The sequence below is a fragment of the Schistocerca piceifrons genome, chromosome 5, assembly GCF_021461385.2.
Source record: "Schistocerca piceifrons isolate TAMUIC-IGC-003096 chromosome 5, iqSchPice1.1, whole genome shotgun sequence".
Taxonomy (NCBI): Eukaryota; Metazoa; Arthropoda; class Insecta; order Orthoptera; family Acrididae; genus Schistocerca; species Schistocerca piceifrons.
In genome coordinates this window covers 44,838,162-44,847,331 of record NC_060142.1, presented here as the reverse complement: position 1 = coordinate 44,847,331, position 9,170 = coordinate 44,838,162, and positions in this window count along the sequence as shown.

The window sequence follows — 9,170 nt, the reverse complement described above, 5'->3', positions numbered from 1 at the left end:
AAAACATAAATACGTAGATTCCTACAAGCCTCCTCTCCGTATCGCTAACGTTATTACCTCCCACTTAGGGGAAACACTGTATTTCAGTAAAGCAAATGACAGTTTGACAGTATAATAGAACAACGGACAATTTACAAGTCGTGAACGAAGCTATAGGACGGAGTAATGAGTAAGAATGACCAAATTGTCTCAGATTCTTAGGTTTTGAGAAAGGTTTTGATAAAGCTTCAAAGTAATGTGTACTGATAGCAAGTGATTCATTCTTCGTATTCCTAGCTTAAGTCTCTGGGATATTGCTGTAGCGTTGCTGAGTATAGCTTTTTGACTATATGGGTTGTTCCGGCCTGACTCCACTTCCAGTTCTGAATTTGTCACTATCCTAATGAACGGCTGCATGTTCCATTACACCAGGATTCATGAGGATATGAGAAATTCAGAACTGGAAGTGGAGTCAGGCTGGAACAACCCATATAATCAAAAAGCTATACACAGCAACGGTAGAGCGAGATCCCAGATACTTAAGATGGGAATACAAAGAATGAATGCATCTTTATGGAACATACTATAATAATCTTCGTTTTGCTGAAAACATTATACAATTTGTCCATAGTGCAAGTAAATTTCAAAGCAGAAGAACCAGTCTGAATGTGAGGTAGACAAACCAGTTATCTTAAGAGAAAAATTTTATGGACACTGTCAGTTCACTGAAAGTACACTTCCCGGTGAATAAAGTTAATTACCGAGAAGACACGGTCGCATATCAGTGTAACTTTGCAGGCGGGTATGTAAATGATTAAAGTCTTGGTGATAGGCAGAACGGTTAGCAGAGTGGATTAGCATTGTTCGTGTCTATTGTTGGTACCAGGCCTGGCAAGGCATATAAGAGGCTTGAAAATCTCAGATGTTGAGTGATCACTGTGAAAGGCACGGAGATGCTGCGTACTTGTGTGAGACAACGTTATCAGCACCTGACGGAGTTTGAAAGGGGCCTCATCGAGGGTATGCATGTGCACCAAGCACATGGTAACTCTTTCAGGCGTACAGCTGTTATCCGAGAACAACTAACGGACTCCGTGAAACATGCTGTGTCATGCTGTGCCATTAGTCGGAGACCAGCAGCTGCCGAAATGGGGACTTTAATGTCCCGCGCACAGACCACGGTTTACACCATAATACAAACGGCTTCATTTGGAGTGGTGCTGTGACTGGGAGGTATGCTCATACGAGTATTTCTGCTTGGACAGTAAGATCAAAGACGATGATCGAAGTATAGAGGGTATAAAATGGAGACCAGCAATCGCAATTTTTCTGAAGAAAATTTTATCAACCCTGAATATAAAGTTAAGTGCTAGGAAGTCCTTTTGAAAGGTATTTGCTGGTATCAGAGGAGACGCCAGTAACACTCATCAGATGGTGCTCGTTTTCTGAAGTTGACTTCTACGTGAAGTCGAAACGAATCATTAATAAAATATTATTGCGATATAAACTGTTGTTTTAACCCAGTTGTAACAACGGTTCCGCCGAGTGCTGTTGGCAAGCGAGGTGCGCTCAGCCCTTGTGAGGCCAATTGAGGAGCTACTTGACTGAGCAGTAGCGGCGCCGGTCACGAAAACTGTCAACGGCCGGGAAAACGATGTGCTGACCACACGACCCTCTGTAACCGCATCCCGTGACGTTTGAGGCCTGAGGATGACACAAAGGCCTGTCGGCAGCGTTGGACCTTCAATGCCCGTTTGGACGGTGTTTGTATCACTGTCCTCTGGACCATGTTGTCCAAATTTATGAGATGACAGTAGGTTGCCCGTGATGGCGAGATTTTTCTCGATGAAGAGGAGTTTTGCTGTTGCCCCTGCGTTCTCCAAATTTCTCGCTCAGTGAATAGGTCAGATCGTGAGTGACCGAGAGACTGTCAAGTCAACACTCGGCAGCTCCTACGATCGATGATATCTAGCACCGAGCCGAAGTGTCATGGATTGACGTACCCACTCCATATCCACGACCACCTGAGTTAGTGCCATTGTTGCTGCCAGAGATGGCATCTCTGTTTAATAATCTTCCATTCCTTTACAACCCGAACTTGGTTATGAGAACATTTATTTTTCCCGCTACACTGTAGTCGCACTGTAAGTACTATTTCGTTATTTACTATCCTTCCTGGTGTTGCAGCTGTAATGGACATCAGAGTAGTTTCACAACAACTTCATCTAAACTAACCCTAAAAAGGGTCTTTTTATTTTTCTTTTTTTCTTAATCGTCTATTTTCTTGCAGGGACTTGCTTGGCAACATTAATATTTCGGGCTCCTGTCATTGCAAGGAGGAGGACTACTCACTTCTTTTCTCTTTACTATTGACCACTTCGAGTGTAGTGGCGAATGAAACCTTAACTGACATTTCTACCTCTGCCCCGTAGAATGGACAATATCTTCTGATGTGATTCTTGAGTTTCTCCCGGCGTATTTGATAATAAAAATATCCACGGTTGTACTGCCGGTCTACAGTGTCCAACGGGCACAATATTTCCATAGCGTACTGATCTCCGTGCCGGCACGTTCACAGGAGCTCAGTCCGTCAGTTCACCTGATGATGGCGACATGTATGATCGCCGAAATATTGTGCCCGTTGGACACTGTAGACCGGCAGTACACCCGTGGATATTTTAAGTATCTTCTGAATTACGCAACTGTCAAAGCTTTTGTTTCCCCACGATCATGTAGCGGTAACTTACGTGACAACGATCATGACTGAACACACCACTTATATACAATTTCGTAATTCTGCCCGAAAAACAAATTTGGAATTTAAATATCACGACAGCTTGTCAACAGGAGAATACGAGAAATACAGCATGTGCGAAGGGGTGCAGCAAGCTGAAGACTACGTAAGCGTAAAGTGGCTATTTTCTGTTATTACCACGTAACAGCCACTCCACAACACAATCAAAACACTTTACGAATAAATTAATCAAGATCGGCCACCTAACATACACCATCTGATCGTAAGTATCCGAACGACTGTTTGTGCGGTAGGCCTCCATTGCACCCCGGCACATTCAAAATCATTCAACTATTTATTCATAGTTTGAAAAATAAACCAGGGGACAGGACAGGAGGAGAAAGGTTGCTGACTTTGATGTAACATAAAGAAAGACGCTCCAACGCATTCTTCTCTCAACTGCTTAACGTCTCCTCAGCCAGACGACAGGACAAACTTAGTTTGCGAAACTTGACATACGAAATAGCAAATGATCATGAATGTGTTAAAATGGAATGGGTTATTACAGACCTGTTTCAACCCAATTTTATTCCGTGAAACGGAAACTAAAGAATTTTTCTGGATCGAACGTTATGTGTATGCATTATTAGAGTAACTAATATAATTATTACTGCTTAAGTTTAGATCAATTACGAGGGAAAGCGAAAAATTATCTACTGTCTCTCATAAGACATCTACCAAATTTCACATTTCCTTCTGCAAACACACGCTTACTGCTAGTACAGTTTCGTCATGTGTACACCATTCAACCTCTACCACTTCAGTTGCATCCTGCTACTCACAGCGTAAACGTGTACGCTCAGCTAGTAGTTTGCACCAAGAGGGAACGACGAACAGTAATTCAATTTTTGTGTCTGGATCGAGATGTTTGAAAGTGGCCTGAATGGTGTGACACAGGAAGAGGGAGCAGCACCACCGTCAACGTCCACCACGGTGCAAACGATTCGGCAAGCTCAAGAGATGGTTTCAGTAAACTGGTGAGACACCATCGACAGTTTAGCGTCTTGTCTGGATACCAGTAATGTTTCTGCCGGTTAAATCATTCACAATGAACTTCGCTGCCATAAAGCGTCTGCGTACCAGGTACGAAGACAGTTTAGTGGATAACTCAAGGTCAAATGTTTTGACAACTTCCAGCTAGACCGTTTCAACCAGAAAAGCGACTCATTTTTGACCATGATAGCTACAGGTGTTGAAACTTAGATTCACCACTATGAACCAGAATGAAAACAATCAATGTATCGAGTGGAAACATCCCGGATCACCGAAGACAAATAAATTCAAGACACTGCCATCGGCGGGAAAGATTATGCTAACCAACTTTTGGACGTAAATGGGCCTGTATCGCAAGAGTACATGACAAAGGGAACAAGCATCAACACAGAGTCTCACAGTGAATTGTTGGAAAGCAAGCTAAAGCAAGCAGTTCACATCGTACACCGAGGTCTTTTGCCAGTGAAAGTGTTGCTTTTGCGTGACAACGCCCACCAGCAAGTGGATCACCAAAATTAAATCATGAAGAAATCGGTTTCTGGTCTGCTGGAATACCCTCCGTACAGCTCCGATGTTGTTCCATCCGACTTCCATTTGTTTGAGCCTCTCAAGGACGCTTTACTAGAACGTCCATTTTCCTAAGGCGTTGAGATGCAGAAAGCGGTGCAAAAGTGGCTTCACGTCCAACAGTAAAGCTGCTTCTTGGCAGGAATACGCAGAATTGTGAGCCGAACCAAATTCATTGAAAAGGAAGTAGAATATGTTGTAAAATAATGTATATATCTAACCACCATTTAAGTTAAATTCGAAGTTCTTTTAGTAAATAATGACATACAACGTATTTTTTCTTAAGAGTTAAAATTTGCTGAGAATATCAATAATCATTTCTTTCACATGTACTACTTTTCTATTTAGTCTCCAATACCTTCTATAGCCCTACACCAGCATTACATAAGAGCATGCATTCCCTATTGGTAAAATCTCTTGTCCTGTGTTCATTGCCATCTTTTCATTGCGTGAATTACGCTCTCGTCACCTTCAAAGTGTGTCCCGCATAGAGAATTCTCAAATGGCCCCAACAGACGGAAAACCATGGGCGCCAACTCTAGGCTACAGAGTCGATGATGCAGTGACAAAACATCCCAAACGTTGTGATCGTGAGGCTCAGCTTCTAAACTTTCTGATGCTTTATCTCTCTTTAGCCATATCTCAACAGTACTCCCATCAACTGCATCATTATCGTACGCCGCACACAAACGTCTATGTATGTTCACTACGGTTCTTTTTCCGCAGTGAAGAACTGAATTAGGCCCATATCACGTTCTTTGTAACGAGTGTCTTGGATATGCTCCAATCTCATGGTTCTCTACGGCTCTGCCATGTGTCGGAATTGTTCGAAACCTCGCACACGTGTAGGTTAAACATCAAATTTGAAGCACCAAAAACGTTTTCCTATTAATCTTAACGACTGTAAAATACACACACACTCAGACACCGAGCGAGGTGGCGCAGTGGTTAGCACACTGGACTCGCATTCGGGAGGACGACGGTTCAATCCCGTCTCCAGCCATTCCGATTTAGGTTTTCCGTGATTTCCCTAAATCGTTTCAGGCAAATGCCGGGATGGTTCCTTTGAAAGGGCACGGCCGATTTCCTTCTCCATCCTTCCCTATCCCGAGCTTGTGCTCCGTCTCTAATGACCTCGTTGTCGACGGGACGTTAAAAAAAAAAAAAAAAAAAAAACACTAACCTAACACTGAACACACAGTCGGGCGGACGACGGTTCAAACCCGAGTCCGGTCATGTTAATTTAGATTTTCCGTGATTTGCATAAATCACTTCAGGAAAATGACGGGGTAGTTCTTTGAAAGTACACGACCGCCTTCCTTCCACATCCTTCCCTAATCCGATAGGACCGATGACCCTGCTATTTGGTCCCCTCCCCCGAATCAACCAACCAACAGACACACACACGCACACACTGTGAGATACTCCTTATTTGCGGATAACTGCTCATTTTACTTTAGTTCTAGTTTTGCAGTTTCACACATGTGAAGTGATTGTATCAGCGCCACAGTACGTACAGAGTAAGGAGCGAGCAGTAGGTTCCCACGCTGGATTGCATAGGCGGTTGGCCATCTGGTGCTTTCAGAGCCAGCGGTATGAGATGCCGATGCAGAAATCGCTCGTGACGCCAGCATAGAAATACGTAGGGAAAGTACATTTATTCTGGCGCAAATCGAGTAATTGTTATTAATAAATATTTGCTAACTAATGTTGCCTTCTACCACTCAGTCATTAGGAGGAGTCTACAGCTCATAAATACTACCTTTCAGTAACTTTACAGTGCCAGGAAACGTTTGTATTAAAAATAAATGAATAACTTTGGCATAACCGAAGATGTACTGATTGTAAGCTCAAGGTACAGACTGTACGCTATAGTCGACAGACGCAGAGAGGATGCTTTTCGACCTAGTCATGCCGTAGACCATGCTGTTGTACCGTAGATACATAGCTTACAATCAATGTGAACAAGTTCATTTTATGCTGTTTCTTAAATAAATATACCATAATGGCATCCCATGTAAAAATTATTTGCTGCTGCGACTCTGCAAGGGGACATAAAACTACGAGAACATCTCCACATAACACGCAGGAAGAATTCCCACGCGCTGGCCCACTGAGGACTCGTTGTATAAACATCTCTGACAGGAGACCAATTTTGATCTCAGTTCAGAAATCGAACTCTCTTCAGAACTTCGCTCTATGGTATAACATAAACTTGGATTCACTAAAGGAGGTTCAGTGTTGATCTAAGATGACAAGAAACATAGTTGGCAACACTGCCGGAATCGGCTATCGACACGATTATCACGCTTCGACAGCAGACATTAATCGTGCATCTTAGGTACACGGTAAAAAAAAATGAAATGATCGTATGGCATTGTTGGCCGGGTGGTCCCATTCGGGGGATTTCGGCCGTCATATTGCAGGTCCTTTTTAGGTGACGCCACATCGGTGACTTGCGAGTCAATGACGGTGAAAATGATGAAGGACACAAAATACCCAGCCCCTGCCGGGAATCGAACCCGGGCCCCCTGAGTGGTAAGCGATAACGCTATCGCTACGTTATTTTTTTGTCTCATTTTGTTCCAAAAAATGGCTCTGAGCTCTATGGGACTTAACATCTTAGGTCATCAGTCCCCTAGAACTTAGAACTACTTAAACCTAACTAAACTAAGGACATCACACCCATGCCTAAGGCAGGATTCGAACCTGCGACCGTAGCAGCAGCGCGGTTCCGGACTGCAGCGCCTAGAACTGCACGGCCACCGAGGCCGGCCATTTTCTTCTATATTGTTCGTTGAATTTGTTCGTGACGGATGTCCGATGACACTCGTTCAGGTTCTTCGTTGATCGATTTACTCAGTTTTTTTATTACAGAGGGTAGCTAAACTCTCCGACTGAACAAGCTGAGCTACCGTGCCGGCATCTACGGAGGCGGACAGATAGACGGTTTTTATTATCAAAACCGTGATGTTGTGAAGGATCGAGGAAAGTAAACAGAAAAAGAACCAATATTCGAACTTCTCGCCATACGAAAAGGATTTTTTGCTGGAAATCGTATTCAACCAATACAATAACAAAACAGAATGCAAATAAAACTGATAAAGTTACTACGACCCACAAGGAACAGGCGTAACTGTTCTTATGTAAATACGTTGTTCGTAAATTCCGCACTCATTGCATTGTAACTCCTGTTACATGCATTTTCTGTTAGTTCCGGACTTCCTTCGTAGAAAGATTTCATCCCGAAGTAACGTGCAATGCTTTTATACATTTTAATACCCTCTGATTGATATCAGCGCGTGATATTGCTTGTACGTTTAACGAAAACCATTAGTGACGATTTCTAAACATCTCTGCGCTTTTGCAAACAGGAGATATGTTGGGGATACGGATACAGCCCACAGCACTTAAAATACCAGGAAAACGTGATATTTGATAAAAATTAGGCTTCGTTTTCGTCATATTATTTTCTTTCGCAGGTATGTTGTTGAATTGTTTCCTCAGTCAGGCAATGCAGGCCAATACCTTGAGGACAGCTCTGCGAACTGTTGCTACCTCTGTGTGAACAAATCGCCAACCATCATTTAAAGGATTCCTGTAGCACAAGATAGCAATGTTCAAAGTAGTGTGCACATTGGAGTCAGTGGCTGCTTTCCTTTCGTGGTTTTAGCAGATTCGTACTCCCACAACCTTAGTTCTAACTGCTGCGCACTATTTTTTTTTCCTAAGCTCAACTGATTTATCATTCAATTTAGAAAATGAGTTTGCCCTTTATTGTTATCACCAGACACATTGGAATACTGAGATCTGTGAAGTGAACGAAAGAAAACAATATACCTTAGTTTACATAGTAAAAGTTTCTTGCACACAGAATGCTGCCACCATAGTGGCCCACAACGCTCGGAAAAAGGAAAGAATGATGTGGTTTCAGAACGTAGTGTTGTTATAATTATCTTTATGGCCAACACAACAGAGAAAGTAGTATCATTTCGAAAAAAAAAATCCTAGAATTGATCGGAATTTTAACCTGAGCACCTTGAAACGAGGGACCAAAACGCGACCTACGAGCTACCGAAACGGTTGTATAAATGTTGCCTGATAAATGACTACTTGCTAAATAACTTACGTATACTTCATTATTTCTCCTTTATTCATCAGTTCTCATGCAGCTGGTATAAAAGTTTGGATCAAAAATTTATGCGCGCTGTATAGTTACTGCTGCTAGAGCCGAGAGAGCACATTTATAAGAGACATTCAATCATTATTTGGTGCCTATATCAACATACGTAATTGTTCACGGTAAATATTTCGAACTGTCCTTTCTTATTCTACTGCTGAGTGTCTGTAAAATACCGCGAAAGTAATCACATAAATTGTGAGACGTCTCCATGAATTGTTATGAGATAGTTTACTATCTGCACTCATTACGTATATACCTGATAAGTCTCTTAATCCAACCTCATATAAAAAATTTTTTTCGAGCTTCAAAAGTGTGGGAGTGGCGTAGTTACGTATTTACATGTTAATAACAACTTCCTTATTATTTCAATTTCTATTTGCGCAAAACAAAAGAGTTGTTTTGTAACGTCACTACAACGTAAACTGACGATTACATTTGAACCTGACTTTGATCCGCGAATTTTCGCTAGTCAAAATTAATCCTCCTTCGTCGCGATATAATCTGGGATTGACGTTTATACAACACAGATTTCCAAGTTGAGCTTCATCCGAGATCATTTTCTGCATTTAATAATTTTTTAATAGTGCGGGGCCACAGTCATAATATATTTCTTTATAGTCAGTACCGCCATTATACTGTTGTTTATTTACAGTG